We start from the raw sequence: 24,251 nt of genomic DNA, 5'->3' as shown, positions 1-24,251 counted from the left end.
GGAGAAGCAGGCTCCCTGTGGGGAGTCCAATGTGGGACTCGATCCCAGGACCCCAGGATCACAACCTGAGCTGAAGGCAGATGCTCAACCACTGAGCCACCCAGGTCCCCCTCCCTTCTCCTCTATTTTTCCCCCTTCTTTGTCTTTATCTTAGTTGATTCTCATTTGGAGCTGCCCTCTATGTTTTTATTTATTATTTAAACCATGGTGTCCTTCGTGCTTAATACAAGATCAGGTGAGGGACAGCTCCCATATTTTTCTGTTTCAATGGTTTCTGTTGGTAGTTTACAGTCTGCAAATGAGATTTTCCCATGGCTGTGTGGCTCCAAATAGAAAACCTGCTTCCCACCCTTGACCTCTGTTCTCATTACCTCGTCATTAAGCCTCTATTAACTTTTTCTGGACCCTAAAGCCTCCTAGATTAGGCTGCATGTGGGGTGGCCAAGTACACGAGGACCCTTCGAGCCATAACAAAACAGGTTCTTCTCTTCATGAGAAATCTTGCATCCATTTTGAGATGACTTCAGGAGGGTACAGATTGGTTCTTTTTTTAAAAAGTTATTTTTGCCTGTGGAACACACCATTTCCACAAATAATGAGCTTCATCCAAAACGCTGCTCCAGGCAGGCAGACTTGGGGCTGGCGAGACAGTAACTCTTGCCTCTCCCTGTGCTTCGGTCTTTTGTGGCTGATGGGCATGGAAGAGAAAATCCACCAGCTCCTGGGCATAAGCTTGGAGCTAGGCACATCTAAGACATGCCACTCGGCACTGCAAAGTTAAAACTTAGTCAAAACCCCAGGAAGCGACCAATGGACCGTTATAAAATCCAGTTACTGTCAAGAGCTGGGCCTGATGATAGAGAGCCGTGTAAAGTTGCCAAGACAGAAACAACTTGCGAGACATGGTGCTAGATTCGGGTCAGACAGAGTCCAGAAGTTCTTTTCCTTCTGCAAAAGGGCAGAGGCATGAGGCAGCCCCCCACCCTACCCCCCGCTCAATAAGAAGACATGACCTGTTACTTAGGAACCGAACGAGGCCTGTTTAGAGAATACAGCTGTGGCTCTAGAACTTGTCCAGAGAAAACCAAAATGGATGGAGCAAAATTCTGTTCATCAACATTGTTTGTTTCAAAGCCTAAACATTCGGCGATTTCAGGCATTGCCATTAGCATGGCAGTTGAGGAAAGGACTAATCTGATAGGGACCAGAGGTGGATCGGTGGATAAAGCAAAATCAGCAATGAGAAGAGAGGGTCCATCCATCCATCCATCCATCCATCCATCCATCCGTCTACCCACTCACCCTCCGGGAACTCACTGGAACATGCCAGTTGTGATACTAGGTGAGAAATACTCGGAACGTCTATCACGTTATTGCCTTGTTATCACAGGCAAGCAAACAGCTACAACACAATACGATGAACCAGGGCGCAAGCAGCAAAACTCCTATCTGCTTGGAGGAGTCGGTTCTACAGAGAAGACAGATTTTGTGCTGGAGTATTGAGGCCCAGCAGGAGAATGCTAGGTTCACGGTGCTTCTCTCTACCCGGAATGCCCCGGCAGATGTGGGGGCATGAGGTAACCTTGTGTGTATGGCCGGGGGGTGGGGTGGTGGTGTCTGCATTGCTGGAGTATAAAATACCAGGGCAGCAGTTCTAAGGACCACAGATCTTGTAGAGAATCTGATGAGCGCCCTCACTGCAAATACACAAATACACATAACCTGGCGTGCGGTTTCCAGAGGTTCATGAACCTACTTATGCACATTAGATTCTGTGCCTCTGGGCATAAGGGTGAGGGGGACGAGGAAGAAAACCCAGGATGGACACACTTTCCTGTTCATTCCATCCAGGATCTGCCTACTGGAGGGGGTGTCGGATACTCGGAATCTCAAAACAAACCTCCAAAAAGTTGAACTCAGAAATGGTAAAAAAAAAATAATAATAATAATAATAAAGGGGGACTGGGGATGGGGGAAATCTCTGGAGGTTGGTAAAAGGAAATAGACTTGCAGTTAGAAGGTGAATATGATATAAGAACTGAATGTATACCATGGTGACTATATTGATAACACGATATTGCATCATTGAAATTTGCTAAGAGAGAAGTACTTACATATTCTCCCCAATAAATCCTACCTAAGTAAATGAGGGGACATGTTTCTTAACTCCATCCTTTATGCGTATATCACGTTATCGCCTTGTATACTTTAAACATCTTACAGTTTTATTTGTCAATTATACCTCCAGAAAGCTGGAATTTTTTTTTTTTAAACACCACCAGGGCCATAAAGAAAAACTGAAAGCTGAAAACCCCACTTAGCATTTTCACCAGGGATCTCGTGGAATCCCGGGAAGCAGGCCCCATATGGAATGATGTCTGAATACAGTCCGATCGTTGCTGGCACCCGCTCTGTACACATCAGTTGTGTGGAAATATCGAGAAAGCTTCCAACTCAGGACCACCTCGCCTCATGTGGCTAAATTGCCTCATCACAGGAAAGGGATTAGGCCAGAAATTGACAGATTTTGAGCATATCCCGGACATCATGCTTGCTCCGGAAATACCCTTTTGAGTCGAGTTTACCTCCTATGTTGCCCTTCTCACCAGACTGATGCCTCTGCAACTATTCTGAATAGAGTTAGATCTTGGGATCTCTGGGTATGAATGCTGCAAGCACTGGGGAGCCATTCTCTGGAAGCTAATGGTTTTTACAGGTTCCTTTATTTGTTTATTTTTAAAGATTTTATTTATTTATTCCTGAGAGACATACAGAGAAAGAGAGGCAGAGACACAGGCAGAGGGAGAAGCAGGCCCATGCAGGGAGCCCACCGTGGGACTCGATCCAGGGTCTCCAGGATCAGGCCCTTGGCTAAAGGTGGCACTAAACTGCTGAGCCACCTGCAGTTTCCTTTAAAGGTCACTTTGGGATGCCCCGCTGGCTCAGTCAGTGGAGCATCTGACTTTCAATCTCGACGTTGTCCAGTTCGAGCCTTATGTTGGGTGTAGGGAGATTATTAAGGTAAAATCAAATCAAATCTTTTTTTTTTTTAAGTCACTTTAAGACACCACATGATTATGAGACTACACCATGGGCTTTCTTTGCTCATTCAAAGCATAAGAGAAACTCTTACCCGCATTTTCAAGACTAAACATTTACCATTTTTTTGTAGGGCATGAATTAATGGCATTCTTTTCAGACATCCAGATTATTCCTTGTGTCCAAAGATGAACAAACACTCATCAAGTCTTTCGTGGTGTAACATGCTGAGTGGAGGCCAGCTGGTGCTTCTGGAAGAGAAGAAAAGGCTCACTGCAGGCTCTATATGTGAAAGAGATGGCTGAGCACTGTGCTAGAAGAGCAATTCTCAGCCTCTGCACTGTGGCTAAGGATTGCCGCGTGACCACACTCTGGCCAATGAGGTATAATGGAAATGCTGTGTGGGATTCCTGGGACATCCCCTGAAAGAGAGGGACCGCACTTCCCCCTCCACCTTCCTCTCTCTCTCCTCCTTGGAATGCAGTTCTGATGGATGGCAGGCTGGCAGCTCTATAGGACCACGAGGTAAATCTGGAACATGGAAACCACATGCTCAAGGTGGCAGTGGAAAACAGTCAAGATCTGGGTCCCTGATGATGCTGTGGTGCTGCCACACTATGAGAGGGTTTTTTTTTTGTTCTTGTTTTGTTTTGTTTTGTTTTGTTTTTAGTTTTAGCAACACAACCAATTCTCACTGATACACCATTCATGTTGCTCTGCCAGCAGAGATCTGTCTCCATGCCTAGGGAAACAATCACCACTTTGGCTCTACGTTTTTGTCGAAGTAGTCATCCGTGGTTTATCTTCCTGATTGGCAGCTGTCCAAGCATATTTAGGGCATTTCACCAGGCTACGGCACCAGGAGGTCACAGGTCATCAGCCTGATGGAAAGTTCCAGTTGGCATGGTTCAAGTATGGCTGTGACGCTGCTCCTCCAAGATCTAAGAGAATCTCCGAAGCCCTGCCTTTGATCTACCATTTGTCAAAATCTTCCCTTTCTACCTGGCCTACTGAATAATGGATCTCGACAGGCTTGACTCCTCCTTCTTCTGTGAAGATTCTGGACTTGAGAAGTACAACCCATTTTTCTTTCAATTATTATCTGACTCTTATGGCTATTTGACTTTTCTGTGTCAAAAAGCAAACGTAGAAAAAAACATGAGGTCTGCAAAAAAAAAAAAAAATTTTTTTTCCCTCTTACTCTGAATGTTTTTCTAGTGACTCCTTTTGGAATGTTATTTTGAACTTACAAAGGTTCTTTAAAAAAAAAAAAAAAAAAAAAAGCCAACAAAACCTAGTGTATTTCTTTTAAACATCCCCTGAGAAAGTCAAATTTAAACTTAGCCAACGCGTTGGCTTTTTAAAAGCACTTTCTTAAAATAGTCAATGTAGATCTTGGTGGGAAATCTTTAGGTGCCCCAAATGGACAGAAATAGAAATGTTAATGGAAATGCCATTTGAGAAGACACTGTGACGGCCCCATTCAGATGGGCCCAATCAGAAAAGACGGGAATTTGCAAGCTATTCCAGTGTGAGTCTGACTTTAGGAGCTCTAAAGAGGGGAGAAAAATAGGAAGCCAGTGGAAGCAAGTAAGAGAGCAGATGCTTATAAAATTGTTTGGTCAGGAATGACTCCTAGGTACGTATGCTGACACGTTACTGAGCCACGGTTATTTGCTGACACTTCTATGGTGCAACATCATTTTTCAGAGATTACAAATATTATTAATGAATCACCCTGGTGGGTCCGCAGGGCTTGGCATGATGTCCACTGTTTTGCTGTAGGTCAACAGGCCAGTGAAATCTCAGTGGGCCGAGCTGGATGGAATCCCACGGGCAAAGGCATCTGTGCTGGCTTTTCGGGTGAAGACCTGAAGTTCGGATGTGTGTAAATCCTGGCAGTGCCAGTGTGGTGTGTGACTTGGGGATGGTGCTGTGGGGGGCCTGGTGCAGCAGGGAGATTTAGCTCCCCCCACATTCTATTCCAGACACCCTCAAGCCACTGCAAACAAAAGGAAAAAAATCATATAATTTGACATGGACAGTTGAGACTTTTTGTAGGTTTTTTTTTTTTTTTAAGATTTTATTTATTTATTCATGAGAGATGCAGAGAGAGAGGCAGAGACACAGGCAGAGGGAGAAGCAGGCTCCATGCAGGGAGTCCAATGTGGGACTCCATCCCAGGACCCCAGGATCATGCCTTGAGCTGAAGGCAGATGCTCAACCACTGAGCCACCCAGACGTGGTCTTCTTTTAAGGATGTTTAAAAGTATCTAGGGAAATGCAGTTTGAAGTATGTCTCCTCCCACTCTCGTCTCCTCAGTACTTTATCTCTGCTCTTCAGACCTGAGGAGTCCCCTTGAATCATAACCACCTCCCCTCCGTATTCTCTATCACCGGAATTCCCAGCCCAAGAGTCTTTATATGACAACACACTGCTATATTTATTGTTAAATTCATTGAAGACTCTTGGTCTTTAGTAGCACCAGGCAGACTTTTAGGCCATTAATAAACACTATGCTTCAGAATCATGGACCCCACTATAAGTCTGGGATTTTTGTTAATGGCACAGTCTAATTAGAATACCATAGATCCCTCCCTGCTCTGATGCACCACATTATGACCGTCTCCTTTCATTTGTAAGAGTGTCCTAGTTTGTGTGATAAGTTTTCTGAGCACCCTACCACAGAGGATAGAAGAGCCACCTGGCTTTGCGGTCCTGACTCAGCTCAGAGGTTGGAATGGGGTGTGAGTGCACCTGCTCCAGGTCAGCTGACATTGGGCGTGGGTGCTGGCAATGCTGGCAACAGTGTGCTGTTATTGGAAGGGTGGCAGGGAGTCACCAATTTCAAGCTCCCTCCAGTGGAGACTCCCCTTGACGATGCCACTGATGCAGTCCCTCAGGCTCATTCAGGGACCCTGCCTGGGGAGGCAGCCCATTCTATACGTAGCTCTGATGGTTCTGATGGTCTTCTCTAGACTCAGCTGTAATCATTTCCTGGAGGGGCTCTGGAAGTCTGCTCTCACTCCTCCTGACAACAGTGAGATGTAATTACAGGAATTGAGAGGATGGACTGGAGAGTCAGGAGAAATCATTTGCTTCCCTGTTTTCTCTGGATTCTCCCCTAAGGGCAGAGAGGAGGCGAGGGTATGAGTTTCCTCCAGCACCACAGTGCTTGTCTGGGTGATGAGAGTCGCGTGCTCACCCTTAGCACCAGATGGTCAACGAGGGCACAGGGCTGAGTCCAGTGCCTGATTTGTCTTACCTCCCAAACCTCAGGTGGACATATCTGCTGATTAGAGTGCCTTAAACCTCTGAGGGCAGGTGCTATTGCACCCCCAGTCTCTTGTGTCCCCAGATATAAAAATTGAGAACCATCTAATGGACTTCAAAGCAACTTTCTCTGCTGCTTGGAACTTCCTTCTCCAGCTGACTCCAGAAACATGTTCAGGGTCGCATTTTCTAAAATCTCATGTTCCCCCCTCTGAGGCACACTGTTTCTTTCTCTACATTTCTTTTGTCCCAGAGTCTGGGCAGTGACCCCCTACATGACATGGTCCCTTCAGTGTTCAACAAATATTCTGAGGTTTTATGTGAGGTTTTGGGGCTACCTAGTGGATGAGACAGGGGCACTCACAGTCACAAGCCTTTATTTTAGGGGAGGAAGTGGAGTCAAGCCTGAGCAAACCATCTGTGGACTTATTCTCATCAAAGCCAACAGAGCCAGAGAACCTGGACAGGACAGGACTCTAAATGAAGAGCTGCAAGCTTTTTTTGTTTTGCAACTCCCCCTCCCCAACTTTATTGAGATATAACAATGTGTAAGTTTAAGGTGTACTATGTATTGATTTGGTACACTTATAGATTGCAAAATGATTTCTGCTGTAGCCTGAGCCAACATCTTCATGATGTCACATTAAAGACTGTTGCTTTTTTTTGCTTTTTTTTTTTTTTGAGAACTTAAGATTTACTCTCTTGGGGTGCTGGGGGGCTCAGTTGGTTAAGTATCCGACTCTTGATATTGGCTCAAGTGGTGATCTCAGGGTCTCAGGGTCATGAGATCGAGTCCTGCGTTGGGCTTTGTGCTGAGCATGGAGCCTATTTGAGATTCTCTCTCTCTTTCCCTCTGCCCCATCCCACCCATTCATGTTTTTTCTCTCAAAAAAAAAAAAATTTAAAAAATTAAAAAGATCTACTCTCTTAGCAACTGCTTAATACATAATATAGAATTGTTAACTGTAATCCCCATGCTGTACGCGAGCTCTCCAGAGCTGATTCTTCTAACTGGAAGTTTGTACCTTTTGTCCAGCATCTTGTCTCCCCCACCCATGCTAGCTCCTAGCATCCACTACTTTACTTTCTGTTTCTATGAGTTTGGCTTTTTTAGATTCTACGGGTAAGTAAAATGGTACAGCATTTGTCTTTCTCAGTCTGACTTATTTCACTTAGCACAGTGCCCTCAAATTCTGTCCAGGTTGTCACAAATGGCAGGATTTCCTTCATTTCTATGGCTGAATAATATTTCATGGTAGATATATACTGCACTAAAAAAAAAGCTCCATTCATCTGTCAGCGGACACGTGAGATATTTCCATGTCTAGGCTACTGTGAATAATGCTACAGTGAACACGAGAGTGCAGATATCACTTGGAGACAATGATTTCATCCCTTTTGGATATTTGCCCAGAGCAGTGACTGCTGGATCATGTGATATTGATGTTTTTAATTTTTTTGAGGACCCTCCATCCTGCCTTCCACAGTGGCTGCACCTGCACCAGTGTGCATTCCCATCAACAGCTCCCACTTTTTCTCCACATCCTTGCCAACACGTGTTCTTTCTTGTCTTCTTGGTACTAGCCATTCTAACAAGTGCGAGGTGACGTGTCATCGTGCTTCCAATTGGCAGTTTCCTGAGGATTAATGATATTGGGCATCTTTTCATTGTGTTACAACATCTAACTGATACTAATTACTGAAGACAACTGTCATGAAAGAAAAGGCCTGTCACCTAATCACCCTAACAAAATCCGTATTTTGTTATCTTTAACCTTTCAATCTTTCTAATTCCCTTCCATAATATTGCACACACATTTCAGTATTTTGCTTTCTGCTTGAGGGATATGGACGTGTGAGTGTGGGAAGAATTTATCCCTTGATTTCTCTTCTAAGCTCAGGGAGTTCAGGGCTCACTTGAGAGATCTTCCAGCTTTTCATTGTTTGGTTCCCCCCTAGACTCTTTGTCCCTGGTGGAGATTATTCAGCTGCTGACACACCTCGGTCTAACTTGCCTAAGAAAGAGCAAAGATAAGGAAGGCTTTAATCCATTTGCTCAGATTCTCTGAGTGGGCTCTGGATAGGGCTGTTTGGAAACCTACTTCTGATATCGTTGTCAAAGGTGTCAGCTGTCCAGAAAACTGCCAAGAGGAAAATAACACAGAGATTAGCTACGTACAGATGGCCACCATGAATCCTCAAGGACAGAGGTGAGGTGAGGGCAAGCAGTGCCTCGGTGCCAGGCCTGACCCAGAAATTTTGCTCTTGTCATTTCTCTTTAGTGGCTTCTCACCACAGAGGCAGGGGGGAGACGACTGGCTCCATCCTGAGACCAGACTCAGAGCTTTAAACGCCTTTGACTTCTTTCTCATAATCGAGATAAATCTCATGTTTTGTTCTAATGAATGAATGGAAACGGGAAGCAATGCATATTTTGGGAGCTTTGCACTCTAAGCACGAAAGAGATATTGCACCACGTGGCATCCTTAGAACAAGCAGAGAGACTCCCCAAGGTCAAGACTTTGAAGGTGATACATGAGTTTTGATATTTACGATCCCATTTCCGGGACCTTGCAGTTTGTATTTCTGTTTTCCTGGAATGTTGTTCTCTCACATCTTGGCAGCCTCCCTCTCTCATTCCATTCGTGTCTCTGCTGAAGTGTCACTCCACACAAGATCTTCCTGATTTCTGTATCTAAAACAGCCTCCTGCTGCCCTGAAACTCCTCGTTCTTTGCTACCCGAGGTAGCAGCACGGCCTCAGGGGACAAGTGCCAATCAATTTTTAATTGCTTATAACTTCAAAATTGAAGGAATATAACAGATTTTCCTGTTAGTTAACTGTGCTGCTCGATGGGACTATAAATTGGACGTTAGCTGTTCAAAATTTAGCATCTGAACTGATGTATACCCTAAGTGTAACTAACATACATTTGACTTTCAAACAACCCTTAATGACTTTTGAAGGTTTAGTATGAAAAAAAGAGTAATGTAAGAAATCTCACATATTTGAGATATATAATAAAGACAAATGCCATGTGATTTCACTTAATATGTGGAATCTAAAACAAACAAAACAAACAAACAAACAAACAAAAACAACAATGTTGTGCCCAAGATTGCGAATCCAAGAAACCACCAAGGAGCTGACACCGATTCAAGCGCACGAGGGTTTATTTGCAAGCTCGAGCTTGGGTCCAAGTGTACCTGACACAGCGGAGCAGGGACTTGGACCCCGAAGTGGGTTACAGCTGGGTTTTTTTATAGGCTGGTCTAGGGGATTTTCAGAAGGGATGGAGGAATTTCTCAAGTTCTGTTTACATTTTGATATGGGGCTTTCAAGGGCATTGAGCTCTGTTCTCATTCTAATACGGGACTTTCTACCACGGGTGTGGGCTCTGTTGTCTTTCTAATATGGGATTACCTGCCGAGGACATTGAGGACATTCTGCAGTTTTCCCCATAAAGTTCAGCTTTTATTCACAGGGGCCTAAGATGGCTGTAGTTGTGCTAACGCTAAACTTGAGGTGGAATGGCCTTGATTTTTCTTGGCCTCCACAAACAACCCACAAATTAACAAGCAAAACAAAACAGAAACACTCATAAATACAGAGAGCAAACTGATGATGGCCAGAAGGGAGGCCGTGGGTGGGGGGGGGTACGGATGACATAGGTGATGGGGAGGAGGATGTATAAATTTTCAGTTAGAAAAGCAGTAAGTAAAAAAAAAAAAAAGAAAAAAAAAGAAAAGCAGTAAGTTACAGAGATGCACAGCATTGAGAATAGAACCGATGAAATTCTAAAGATTTTATCGATTTATTTGAGAGAGGTGTGGGGGAGGGGCAGAGGGAAAGGAAGAGAGAGAAAATCCCCAGAAGACTCCCCAGTGAGCATGGAGCCCGACTCTGGGCTAATCTCATGACTCCAATATGACTTGAGCCAAAATCGAGAGTTGGAGGCTAAACAGACTGAACCACGTAGGTGCCCCTGGCCAATTATATTTTAATAACCATGTACAAAGACTCTGGTAATGTAATGTATATAACATATATAAATGTATATAATGTATATAAAGGTCCAATCACCATATTCTATACCTGACACTAATATCATACTGTATAGCAATTATGTTCCAATAAAAAAAAACAGTAAACATAAAACATGGGGAAACAATTACTTTAAGAAGTATTCTGAAGGCCATTTTGAATTTTCAGGCTAACCTGAATAATTAGAAAATGAAAAAAAAAAAACACCCCCAAACTCTGTTTATATTCATTACATGTTGATCATATCTTGGATATATTTGGTTTTATAAAATATATTATTACAATTAATTTCACTGCTTTATTTTTACTTTTTTAAAAAAAGATTTTATTTATTCATGAGAGACACAGAGAGAGAGGCAGAAAGACAGGCAGAGGGAAAAGCAGGCTCCCTGGGAGGCCTATGAAGGACTTGGTCCCGGGACCCCAGGATCATGACCTGAGCCGAAGGCAGATGTTCAACCACTGGGCCACCCAAGTACCCCTCTTTTTACTTGATAATCATGACTGCTAGGAATGAAAAGCGTCTACTGGACAGCATTGCTTTAAACCTTTGCCTTGTTACTACCTGACATTACAAATTTTAATGAATTCTGTATCAGACAACATCAATATTTTGTATCATTTGTTTATTATCTGCTTCCTTTTATAGAAGGCTTACTAGGGTGTTATATTTTCTTAAGTACTAATATTGGAATGCCTTCTTGAGACTGACCTAGAAAACCTATTATACCTTCTTGGATCTCCAATGGAGGAAAATACACTGGATTTGGACCCAAGTAGTAAGCAAATAGTGATGGTAGCTAAGCCTAAGTGTGGGTGGAGTGATAAGCAATAGAAAGTTCAGAATGAATCAGAAGGTTCCTTGAATGTTTTGTCCAAATCTTTCATTTTATGTTTGGAGATCTGAGGTTGAGTGCTTTTTTTAGGACCCAACCCATGCAAAGATGCTCCCTTCTGAAATATAGAAGCATAATGAGATTATTTGGTAGACTGTCAACTAAGAGGAGTTTCTCCTAAAGAAACAAAACAAAACAAAAGAAAAAAACAATAGCAGGGGCTCACAGTAACCCAAAGTCAAGGACAGCCAAGGGTACACACTTGCCCATACATTTCATAGAAAGAGAATGTTCTGGCCTTGTTTTACCTATTGTGTCATACATACCATGTAAAAATATATTTGGAATAACTCAGCTAAAAGTGAAAAAGAAGATATGATAAATAATGGAGACCATTCTGAAGAGTGGCTGGAGAGAGGCTACTGTATGGTGATTCACTTGCTCAGTGTTCACCATGATCCACTGCACAGCAGGAAATGCCACAGTGTCTTTGGTATGAGCTGAGAGTTAGGGATTTAGAACATTCCATACCATGATTTCATCCCATCCATTTATTCTGTAGTTATAATTTTGAGTGCCTTCCATGGGCAAGGCATTGTTCTATCGGCTGAGACTATTGCAGAGAAAAAGCAGGGTCCCTGCTTTTGCAGAAAGCATGTAAAGTGACCACTTCTGCGGGGCACAAGCCAAGGTGAACATAGGAGGCAAGAGGAGAGAAGGTGACAAGTGTCTTTTCAGCACTGGGGCCCTGGGTTCTGCTCCTTCCAGAAACAGGCTCCACCCAGCCTTCCCTACACTTGCTTCTGTGAGCCTCTGAGGCTCAGAGCTGGGGGTTTGTCACTTGCCCATAAAAGAGTGTACTTCATACACGAGGAAGCTACCACCTGTTTTGTACGTTTACTGAGAGGGTTAAATAAAATAATGAATGCGAAGTAACAGGCATAAAATAGCATACGACAGGCTCTCAGGAAATGGTAGTGAAGACGAGCCTGAGAACTCAAAAAAATCTGGGGGTTTTCCCAATCCTTCTCAAGCTGAAGACCCAAACGACACAAGGCTCTGAGCAGAAAACCTGGCCAGTGCTAAGCATTTCAGAAGAACCTGTGCTGATCTGGGTGGCAAGAGAGCCTCGTTTCTCCAACCAAACATGCTGAGTAAGTGTGAATCTTTCACCTGAAGTCAGTCAGGTTCATGAGGAACAGGTGCCACATGCATAGGCCTCCTGTGCCCTCCTCGTAAAACGTGTCTCAGAAGTGTGGCTTGTGCAATTTTTTTCCCTGAGAAGAGAATATTTCTTTTTTACCCTTGCAAGATCGTTTGCCAAACCCATACTATGGAGTGGATGAAAGAGGCATTGCTCTTTGCTGCCGGGGCAGCCTCCTAGCTTACCCTGGCCCCAGATCTCTGGGGAGATCTCCCTGGAGCTCTGAGACCACTCAGAAAATATTTGGAACACACTGTTGTAGGAGATGAAGGAGAAAAAGAAGGGTACAGAGGCTTTAGCTTGAATTAACTGTTGAATTAATGTCGGAGGGCCTGAGTGCAAGGTGAGGCATTGGGGAAACCTGCAGTGATAGAGCAGCACATTGGCCCTTGAACCTGACCTGTTATGAACTCTCGGACACTGAGCCAGGGCACGGGGGGTCAGAGCCTCCTGGGAGGCCTGAAGCAGGTTTATTAATGGGATAAACAGGAGTGCAGGTTAGAAACTGAGCCTTATTACACCTAAATGGCAAAAGGTAGTCTGTTATACATGTCTCTTGCTTTTCTCTTTTTACTTCCAAAAACGACATGCAAGTTTCAGTATTACCTTACAATTTATAAAGCCCACACTCGTGCACTATCTTTTGCATTGGCCGATTTGTATATACTAACTTTCCGTGGCACTGGATCATTTATACTTCACATGAAATTTAATTCATTCTACTTCTAAATAATTATATTTCCCTTAAATAATACACTACATGATTTTTAATGCCTGAAGAAAAGCCAAACTTGTGTTTCTGCTATGCTATTTTCTCTCTCTCTTTAAGAAATAAAACCTTTGGGTTATGGGAAATTTCAAATATATACAAAAGTTGAGAGAATGGTATGATGAATACTCATATACCTGTCATGCATTTCCAACAATTTACTCATGGCCAACTTATTTCATTTCTATTCCCACTTCCAGTCCTCTAGATTATTTTGGAGCAAATACATACATACATAATACACACATACATATATATGAACATATGTTCATATATGTGTATATATCAGTTCATCCCTGTTTACAGATGATTCTTGTTATTTGTGGTAGTTATGCTCCTTAAAGTCTTGTGAACATTGAAATAACAAATCCTGAATTGTTGCTTTTGAGCAAATACAGGGTTATGTTCCTGTGAGCCTCTGGTCACAAGATTTTTGTCAATCGATTAATACATAACCCCCTCCCCACCTTTTTAAATGTGTGTGTCTGTTTAAGGACACCTTATTTAATAAATAGTCGATTCATTAACATTGGGCTTATGGCCAATAACAGCATAATTCATGCCTGGATGGAGCTTCGATCTAATGCTTATTTTTCCCATAAGGCACATCATAGCTTAGGAACACCATGCCAGCACTTCAGTCCCATGCTTGGGGGCCATTTTAAACAATAAAGTCACCAGCAAAAGGCACAAAAATGCTAAAAACACAGAACTATGCAGTGAAAAGGATATTGGTTTACATAATGAGAGCTGAAACAGGAAGACAGAGTGTCACTTGTTGAATCCCGGTGGGCCATGCATTTTTGGGTGATTCCAACTTCACCACTCTCCTGTCCTCAGATGTCTGCGGAAGCCCCTTGAGTAATGATTTGGAGGATACCAATAGCTTTTAGCTAGTAGGCAAATTCCCAAAGCTGGAATCCATGAATAATGAGGATCAAATGGATAGAAAACAGGAACACTTTCAAAAAGCATCACCAAAGTCCATGTCTCATTATTATATCTAAAAAAAAAAAAAAAAACACACACACACACACACAACAACTAACAGTCCCTACTTGCAATCATTAAATATCCAATATGCATGCACATTTCCCTGTCACATAATTTGTTTTTCACATAGAATTATTTGAATCTCCTTTCAAAGATTTTGTCAATGCTGGAATGCCTGGGTGGCTCAGTCGATTAAGCATGTCTGACTTCAGCCCAGGTCATGAGCTCAGAGTCCTGGGACGGCGCCCTGGGTCGGGCTCCACACTTAGTGGGGAGTCTGTTTCTCCTGTTTCTCCCTCTGCCCCTCCCTTGCTCCTGCTCTCTCTCCCTTCCTCTCAAATAAATATATAAACTCTTAAAAAAAAAAAAAAAAGGTTGTGTCAATGCCGTCAGCTGGCCTCAACTTTCCCATTTGTTCCAGCAACATTCAGACACTCCCTTAGAGATTGGTCCATGGAAGCTTTGAGCCAGGGAACTTGACAGGGGCTCATCTCAAGGGTGTTTTCCATTAACCGCTCAGGTGGGGGCTGCATGGCATTTGTTAAATTGTGGGCAAGCTCTATCTAATGTCTCCTGGTCTGCACTACATTTAACAGAAATTTCTCAGAATTGTCTGCATGTGGATCCTGCCCTTCCCAATTTCTCAGAGCCAATGCAGACTTTTTGCTAATTTTTCTTTATGGGAGAATGACAATTCTATGGACATTTGGAAAGAAAAGGGGATTGAAAACATATGCTTAACCAGTCATCCTAAACTGAAAAGACTTAGCTTTAAAAGATTTCTGGTACCCTTTGTTTTACAACCGGTAAAATAGGCTTATATATTTAAAACACACAAAAGAACCACCCACCATTTCGAGGACTATGCAGTTCCTTGATTTTGAGATGCAACCGAGAATACATTCATTTAAATTTTTTTTTCCTATGAAGATTCCTTGAGCATCTATCAAGGACTTTTCTACTGGGCTCCTTATTAGGTGCCAGAAGTATAAAAAGTGAATAGGCAAAGGCCTGCCCTCATGCTTCTCACTGCCTACGTAGCAGGAGAGTTACACAGATGGTTTATGAGGCACAGTGGGATCCATGCTGAGCCAACAATGGGCACAGAGCATCCAGGCACAGAGGATTCTGGGAGCAGAGGAAAGTGATTCTTTCTACCTGTTTGGAAAGCTTCGTGAAGAAGGTAAATGAATGGAAGGAACAAGATGTGCTTGGCAACTACTGGGCAATCTGGTGCTTCTGTGTCATAAAGACATGAGCCTGAATTAAGGGCTGATGTGGCCATCATGAACATCCATCATATGAAGACTTTGGTCTTTATCCCTCATGTGGTGGAATTCCAGGGATATTCTTTTTTTAAGATTTTATTTATTTATTCACAAGAGACACAGAGAGAAGCAGAGACACAGGCAGAGGGAGAAGCAGCGTCCGTGCAGGGAGCCCGATGTGGGACTCGATCCCAGGACTCCAGGGTCACGCCCTGACCTAAAGGCAGACACTCAACCATTGAGCCACCCAGGCGTCCCCCAGGGATACTCTTAAATAGTATTGTGGCATGATTAGGAGTTTGGTGAAATAAGGAACAGCAATCAAGTGAGTCATTCTGGAATGACAGAGTATGGAAAAAACGAGATTCAAATGATTTCCAAACTGAAACCAAAATTGAAAGTGTTTCAGATATGAGGCTAACAGTACATACAATGGAAGAAATCTCATTTGGTTTTTTTTGTTGTTGTTGTTCTTTTTTTGGATCAAGATTAAAAAGAGAGCACAAATGATTTTCATTCAACTTTGATCTTAAGTGTAACTTATCTGGTGCTTTCAGACAGAAAAGGAAACAAGTCTCCCAGATTCCTAGTTTGATTCCCAGGGGCCTCCTGGCTATATAGGTAGTGGGATCACAAATCCTCTCAATGGTGTGGATCTTTTCCTTATGGTTCAAGATCTGCATTTTCTTCCGGGTCAGTGAAAGCAAGCGATTCCATCATCCCCTCACCACTGCCTACTTTTTTCTCTTGGCTTCTGGAACATCCAGCATGTAGGAAAGAGACCATGTTACCTCTCCCTACTTTGTTCTCAATAAGGTGTCATATCTAAATGTTTAGATTTCTGATATTCATTGCAGGAAGAAGGATGTTTTTCTCTTTAAATTTAGATGTGCTGCTCAATCCCCAAAGTGATGGGCACAACAGACTTCATTATTGTTATTATTACTATTATCAAGAATTTTGGACATACTGGCAATGCTTTTCAGACACCCGGCTTTCCCCTAATAATCTAGAATCAGCCTAGGACCAGTTTAGAATCTCTGGGTCTTTATGAGTAATGGAGAAAGATCACTGCTAGGAACAGAACACTTGTCAGAGGCCTAGAAAGTTCTCCATTGAAGACATCTCCTGGGCACACCTTCACCTGTCTATAACCACACGTTCCTTGGTCACACCTGTCTTCATCAGCCTCCCCAACAAACCAGTGTACACACCTAAGGCTGACTGGTTTGTACTTAATAACTGTGGCTCTCTTGAGGGCATCAGAGGACTTTCCTGTCTACTTCCATTTGTAGGCTCACTAACTGTTGACATTTTCCGAGGCATCAGAACCACATCTATCAGAGTTGGGAAGGGATCTTTGAGACTGTCTGGTCTGTAAGTGCTAACATTTTATTGTAGCACCAAAATCTTTCCTTCCAAAGTATCAAAATCTTAAGACAGCTCATTACTTGATGAAAAATGATGAAAGTGGAACTCTATTTGAGCAGTGGTAGGAAATCTTGACCTACCCCTTTTCCCCCAAGACTCCATAAGGCAACTCCACTAAAATCCTTAGCCTCTGCAGAGCCTAGCTAGAAAACCAATGGCTAATTGAACTCTCTCCTTTCATAACAAATGAAACTAAGGGTCAGACACATAAAGTCATTTACCCAAGGTTACACTTTGAAAAAAGTCAGTATTCTAATTCTGGTCTGATTTATCCCATTTCCCTAGATCCTTTCATGAGGCCAAGCATGCTGCCCACCTTCCACAATAAGAGCCTTGTCTCCAGTGGCTTCTAGTAAGGCAGAAGCATGGATGTTCATGTTGATGGTCTATTTGCTTGGTAATAAGTCTCTTTGTATTATTTTTTTCCTTTTCTTAAGAAATACAACTCACTCATAAGGTACAAGTTTGTTCTTTGCAGCATCTTTTCACCCAAAGCAATGAAGTCTGGCCCAGGAGCACATATTCGTCAGCATGATGTTAGCTTTCTACTTGTATGTCTTTTGGTGAATTTCCTCCTCAAACCCTAACTAGTGTTGATGAGTTTTATGAATGTTTCGCTCCCTGTGACATGGTTGACTCATTCACTGAATCATACTCTACAGCGTGTGTTTACATAGTTTATTTTCCAAGCCAGGACATTTTTTAGAGTCAAGGGGAACAATTACTTCCTATTAATTAATTACTAACCTGGGACAGCAAATGGAAGCTGAAACTGCCCTGAACAAACCAGGGTGGGCAGGGTACATAAGCTCTGGGATGAAGCTGAAGAGGCTTCTGTTGGATAGAGCAATATGATTTCACATGGAAACCACAGGAAAGCTTATGGAGAAGTGAGACCACCAGGACTAATTAAAGACAAGGAGTTGATGAACTGCAACCAGAATGATGATCCTGGAGGCTGGCTGATTGGAACCTGGAGCCCATGGGAACAGGTCAGGGTGGCACTGAGAGTGAGAAGAAAGGGAAAAGCACAGGGTGTAGAGCAGAAGTGGCTGTAAGAAGAAAATCTGGTTACTGAGTTCTCTCTAACTGTCTATGCAGATTAGTTCGTGGCAGACTTTCCAGCAGGATGAGCACAAAATTCCCAGGACAATGGTGAGACAAGCCTTATGCTAATCTTAGGGGACATATCCGTACTTTCCTGACAAGGATGAGCCCTGGGGTGTTTGATGGAAGAAAAAGATGTTGGTCTTGCCTCAGCATATGACACCAGTTCTAGAAAGGACAACTGCTCACATTCCTGGCTGGACTTAATTTCAAGTCCTCTCTCTTTTTTAGTGATATAACCTCCATATAACCTCCAAGTAGGTGATGTCAGGACCCAGAAAGACAATTCGGGATTATGGTTCTTATCGAACACAAATTCACCCTGAATTCTGTAGATTTTTATAATATTGGTAATGGAGGCTAATATCTAATATTCATTGACTCTTCTCTATGTGCTTTACAGGCTTCTCATGGTTGGCCCTTGGGAGTTGAGAATGGCCAATGACCCTATTGCCTGGAACTCTTCTGGTTTTAGTAGTAAAAGTTCCACTTCTGGAAAACTCCTCAATCTTGGGCAAACCAGAACTAGAATTTTCACTCTAGTTAGAATATTCCAATGAAGCTGTCTCATTGGGCGTTTTACAGATGACCTAACTGAAGCTCAGAGAAATTCAGTCATTTCTGCAATACCACAAGTCTGGTGACATGAGCAGGAAAGATTGGAGTCCATCTCTGTGTGACCTCAAAGCCAGTGCCCCAATCACCACACTCTCGGTCCTGTTGTCATGAGTATGAGACCAAGAGCATTTATACTAATGATGAGCCTCGTACCCGGGACCTTCCTAATTATTGGCGACAGCTTAAATGATGTTTCAATATGATGTGCAGCAGATGGAACCCTGGAGCTGAAAGGACCCCTGTGGGCATTTAGTCAATTCTATTCATTTCACACCTGAGCTTCAGAGGCGAGGAAGGCATTACTCAAAGTCACGCAACAGGTGAATGATAGAGCTAGGACTTCAAGTCTTCTGAATCCCAGGCAGGTTCTCTCTTCCACGAAGTAATGCAATGCAATGTCATGCTTTTCAACTAAGCAGACTTGAAATTAGATGTTTAGCATGGACGGTTTGCCAGTAACTGGGGGAGTTGTGAGTAAATTCAGCATTGCATAATATGGTGCTTTATAATGGTGACATAGCAAAGTGGCTTTATAATGGTGACATATAAATTGCTTCTCTTCTCTTCTCTTCCGGGAGTGGGAGGCAGGGGATGAGGAGAGGAGAGGGAGCGGGAGAGGAGGGGAGGAGAAGGAGGAAAGCGAAGAGAAGCGAGAGGAGAGCTTAGAGAGCGGATCTAGAGGAGAGGATAGGAGAGAGCGAGGAAGGGCTGTCGTCTCTTCGCCTATATCTCCTCTCCTCTCCTCTCCTCTCCTCTCCTCTTCTCCTCTCTTCTCTCTTTCTTTTCTTTTAAGTTGCTACTTATCTGTAAAGGCTCACTCATCGTGTGCAGGCAGCCTAGAATTGAACCCATGCCGAATGCATCTGTGGCTGACAGTTTTCTCCTGCAGTGCTAGGTGGAAAAGGCAACACAATTTTTCTCCATCCGGAGGATGTTATAGGAAAACTCAACTTGCAAAAGTGTGATGTGAACCAACAGCATCAGTGTCACCTGGAAGTATAAAATCACACACCCCATCTCAGATCTTCTGAATCAGAATCTGTATTTTTACCAATATCTTCCGGACTATCTGTGTGCACTCTGTAGTTGAGAAGCACTGCTCAAAGGGCGGCCAAAGAAGAATCGGTCTACTATTAATAGGCTTTTGACAAATAGCTTTGCCCTCCCCGTAATGGGTTTGTAGGAACGGGATGCGCAATCTCTGTACATTCAGTCAAATCTTCTGGCTGTTTTGGGGCAGCTTGGCTCTGTGGGAGCATGACAAGAAAATAAAGACAGATGAATGCTGGATGGGGACATGTCCATCTCTGTAGAGTATGTTTCCTGGAATTTTGATTTCTACTTGTGGATTTCTTCTCCCTACAGACTGGAAAAAATTTTTGCTAGCCCCAGTTGATATCTCCTTTGGGCTGAAACTGTGTTGAACAAGAATGAAACAATAAAAGGACATGCGGTGGCCCCCTGGGATGCTGTAGAATCAAATTTGACCAGAGTTGGGAGACATCACTTCAAATGTCTTCTCCCATTAGAGTCCCATTCCTCTTTCGGTGTCATCATCCTTTCATGAGGACACGGTTGGGTGACGATGGATTTCCGCATTGCTTCCAGACTGGATTTTACAACTCGCTTAAGGATTGTTGACTTCTTGGCCAAAGCTCCTTATTTCCCTTCCTTTCTGCCAAGAGACCAAAGCTTTCTGCTTTCCTATAATCTCCTACATATGAATTTTTTGTTCTTGATGGAGTTACTAAGCTGAATAAACTGCCATTTAAGTCAAATATCAACATAAATGATTATTTCATGTTATAAGTATTCTTTTTAAAAAAGCAAGACAATCTTATTCCAGGTTCCCAGAAGGATTTGAATATATGTTTACTTATCTCATGTTGCCCAAATGTTTCTGGGCCTCACCAGCCTGGGGCCGGTAAGAGGGTTACATTTATATCCGTGCCCAAATGATAATACTTTGAGCTCAAGCAAGAGTAAATCCCCCTCTCCCGTTCATCCGTTACTTTCAGGTGGTCCCAAAGGGGTTCCTCCCAGGTGTACACAAACCAGGTAGCCAGCTGTGGCTTCCATGTAGCCTCTTCTGTCTCAGCTTGTCCTGTTGCAAAGCTAATTCCTAAACCCATCTTCCCTTCTAACTAAACAAAAGCATTCCGGCATGTTCATGAAATAAAAAAAAAATCTGGGGAATGTGTAATAACTAGACTATCTGAACTTCAATGCACATAATGCCAAATGCAAAGTACCACCCTCAGCTACACTTTGGTCAACCCTTGATTATGTTGATGATAAAGGGGAAGGGGCAGTGGCTTTGCTTTTATCCTTTTCAAATCTACACGTATTCTTGAAGCAACTTTAGCTATGCATTTGGCAAGAACTTAGGCTTGCTCTTCCGTGCTGCCCATAGAATTACAATTCTAGGGGGCCTGCAATAGATCAAACACCTGGATTGTTCTGAAAAGGGGGGAACACGATGGCTTTTAGTGGCCCACAGAAGCTTAGCACAATATATGACATAGCGTGCGTACTAATATTTGCTGGATGAATAATGAAATCCATGCACGCAGTATCTCTATATCCAGGCCACTCCTAGGACTCCAGGAATTAGACAGGGGAAGCCTGTTGTGCCTGGAACTAATGGGTATGCAGAAGAAGGGAAGGGAAAATGGTGGCACCATTTTTCTTATTTTGATGCTACATTCCCGTAACAATTTAGAGGTTGGAATTACAAACATAATACTTATTTTTATTCCTCTTATGCTGCTTCCCTATTTTGTACGTTATTCTTTTCATTCTTATCAATGCCTATAGTTTAAGAGTGGGCTAGAAATTGCGATGCATCTAAAAATTCGTGTTTTCATATCTCTGATTCCCTATGGAAAGCCTCCGCTTGGACACCTCCACTCAGTCCCTCAAGCTCAAAGCCAACACAGGCAACCTTATCCTTGCCTTTGCCATCTTCATTAGGAGCAGCCAACCAATCTTCAGAAACCACTGGCTGTTTTCTAAATCTCTCTCAAACCTATTTGCTTCTTTCCAATCCCTTTAACCTGCGCTCTGTCATCAGGGCTCCCTATGGGTGTGCCTTTGCAAAGCGTGTATGAAACAACCTGTGTGCACATTATTTGAATGAGCACCTATTTAGAAGATGCCCCTCATGTCTGTGCTGAGCTTGGCATGTACAGGTCTCCCCAGCAGCTGTGATCATCACCGATCCCTTCTGTCCATCAGCCAGAGCAATGCTCCAGGAAGAGAAATCTTACCATCCTCCTCCTGCTGCTCAAAACACAATGTAGTGTGAGTCTGCTTGAGTAACAGAACAAAGGACCGCAGACTGAGTGGCTTTCTCTGACCATTCTGGGGGGCTGGAAGCCCCGAGATCAAGGTTCCGCAGTGTTGGTTTCTTCGGGGACTCGCTCCTCAGCTAGAAGATGCCATCTTCGCTCGGGGTCTTCATGTGGTCTTCCGGCTGTGTGTCCTCATCTGCTCTCACAGGGACACCAGTCCTGTTGCATCAGGGCCCTCCCTAGTGTCTTTTTCACTTAATTACTTCTCTAAGTACCTTATCTCCAAATATAGTTACAGGCAATTGGAACTTCAGCATACGGATTTTGGGAGGAGAGGACCACAATTCACCCACTGAGATGACTGAGATAAAGTCCAACCTCCTTAATATGACTTTCAAGGCCCTTCATGATTTTAAGGCCTTGAATATCTGCTCTTTCCCCACAGCTCTCACTCCTCCCAGTGAGAATGCTTTCTGCACTATTTTATAATTATCAATTGACTTGTCGGTAACTCTCAGCAGGCATAAGGCACTGTGTTTGTGAGGAAGGTTCTGGAAAACCATCAAATCTCTCAGGCTCACAAAAATGAATTCTGAAATATGACAGGAGAGTGGGAGCCCTGGGAGTGGGGTTGTGGTGGTGGAGGAGGTGACGTAGGCAGATTTGTCTCCAGGGCTTCTGAAGCCACTTTTGCCTGCTACTGTTTAATCTCCATGAATTTAAAAGTTACTGGGAAGTCGATTATAATGTGGTATTTACATTCTTAGAAACCCAAATTCCAGCTTGGAAAGCATCCAGCGAATTCATTTCTGGGTAAGACAAGCCCACAAAAAGATTGCAGTATGTGGGCACATGTCCAAAATATTACAATAAGTATCAGTTGTATGTGCATTCAAATGGTAAGCTCTTTATTCCAAATATGGAAGTGCTGTGATTATGGGATGAACGTAATATAGGCAAAATGGTTGTTTATATTTTGTCTTCCGTTTTCCAACGGCAGCGCTGAAGTTGAACGATTTTGTATTTTTTTTCTTGTCAGCTGGCTGTCGTTTTCTCTGAAAATTGTATTTTAAATAACCAGCCCTGTGGAAAGTATTTCATGGCGTGAAACTGTTCTCTCTCTCTCCCTCTTTTTTATCTATATGGAGACTCTCATCTTTATCCTTCTGTCTTGAATGGTCTGAACTGAACAGAGACAAGATATGCTGGATCATAATAAGTGTAAAGGAATAAATATTTACTTGAATTTATTGCTAGAAGAAAGGGACAAAGGTTCTGTGGCCTCAAGGTATCAAGGAGCAGGCACATGGCTGGGAAACCTCTGATTCCAACTTGTAAGACTGGAGATTTGAGAATTGCAGCTTCCCATGCCCACCTTCAGGGATGTTTTTAAACCATAATTACTTTTCTCTTACAGGTAACATGTATTTGTTCTTATTATTCAAATAGGAAGCAAACAAATCACGGACTTTTAAAACATTTAAAATAGGAGCATGCCATATTTTAATTTGTTTTTTCCTATTATTACTCTATGTTCACAAATATACTCCTATAATATTCTGTTTTTAAGTCAGCTCATCCTTCATTGCATTCATATGCAATGGGTGCCTCAGTCAGTTGGGAATCTGATGCTTGATCTTGGCTTAGGTCTTGACCTCAGAGTCGTGAGTTCAAGCCCTGTGTTGGGCTCCACACTGGGCGTGGAGCCTATTAAAAAATGATTAAAATGTCCTGATATTTTTAATACATTTTATATTTTGGAATAATTTTGGAATTTCATAAAAGCTGCAAAGATCATATGGGGCCTTGCCATATGCCCCTCACCCAGCTTTCCTCATTGTTTGCACCTTACAATATGATGCAGAATGACATTGACATTAAAACAATCATAAAATGGGAGTATAGTATATTTATATTAAAATTCTATACCTTACTATGTTTAGCATGTGAACACACATACATGGAAAAATATTAGTGAGTGGTGAAGAACAACTGGCCCCTCAGGCCAGTATTCCTCGGAAGTGTCACAGTCATAAGAAACTAGGAATGACTGAGGAGAATTCTGGGGAGATGTGAACATTAAATGCAACCTATCCTGGATTGGATCCTGGATCAGAAACAAGACATTAATGGGAAACTGATAAAATCCTGAATAGTCTATAGAGTTTAGTTAAGAACAACATATCAGTATCGGTTTCTTGGTTTTGACAAATGTACCACAATTTTGAGGAACATTCCTTTTTGAAGAAACAACTCCACAGTATCCCACTGTGGAACTCAATCTTAATTATTAACCAGCCTCAGATGGCAGATGTCTCCTTAATTTTCTACATTGAGATTCCCACATCCACTCAATGGACACCCTTGGTATAAGT

At 42.8% G+C, this 24,251-nt stretch overlaps 1 protein-coding gene and 1 long non-coding RNA gene across 7 annotated transcripts in view; one reads left to right on the top strand and one right to left on the bottom strand.

The window, feature by feature from the left end:
• Positions 1 to 15,228, bottom strand: part of MYOCD (myocardin) — a 149,913-nt gene extending 134,685 nt beyond the window's left edge. Inside the window, exons 1-2 of one of the 3 annotated variants that reach the window (XM_038536908.1) lie at positions 15,011 to 15,228; positions 3,160 to 3,290 (exon numbers count right to left, since the gene is read on the bottom strand). The gene's annotated coding sequence lies outside the window, so the exon portion shown is untranslated. Of the gene's footprint in view, positions 1 to 3,159; positions 3,291 to 4,776; positions 4,922 to 15,010 lie in introns of those variants that run through there. The other 2 variants (XM_038536909.1, XM_038536911.1) reach the window with 2 other exon arrangements.
• Positions 15,229 to 15,255: 27 nt separating this feature from the next.
• Positions 15,256 to 20,361, top strand: LOC102155247. 4 transcript variants are annotated; one of them, XR_005359520.1, is made up of 4 exons: positions 15,256 to 15,342; positions 17,144 to 17,255; positions 18,369 to 18,903; positions 19,396 to 20,361. It is a non-coding gene; the product is annotated as an uncharacterized LOC102155247 (long non-coding RNA). The 4 variants fall into 4 exon arrangements; XR_005359522.1 differs by lacking the exon at positions 15,256 to 15,342 and adding an exon at positions 16,665 to 16,804; XR_005359519.1 differs by lacking the exon at positions 18,369 to 18,903.
• The last annotated feature ends 3,890 nt before the right edge of the window (positions 20,362 to 24,251 follow it).

This window comes from Canis lupus, chromosome 5, assembly GCF_011100685.1.
Source record: "Canis lupus familiaris isolate Mischka breed German Shepherd chromosome 5, alternate assembly UU_Cfam_GSD_1.0, whole genome shotgun sequence".
Lineage (NCBI taxonomy): Eukaryota > Metazoa > Chordata > Mammalia > Carnivora > Canidae > Canis > Canis lupus.
The sequence above is the reverse complement of the archived record's forward strand: the minus strand, read 5'-3'. Positions and strand labels throughout refer to the sequence as shown.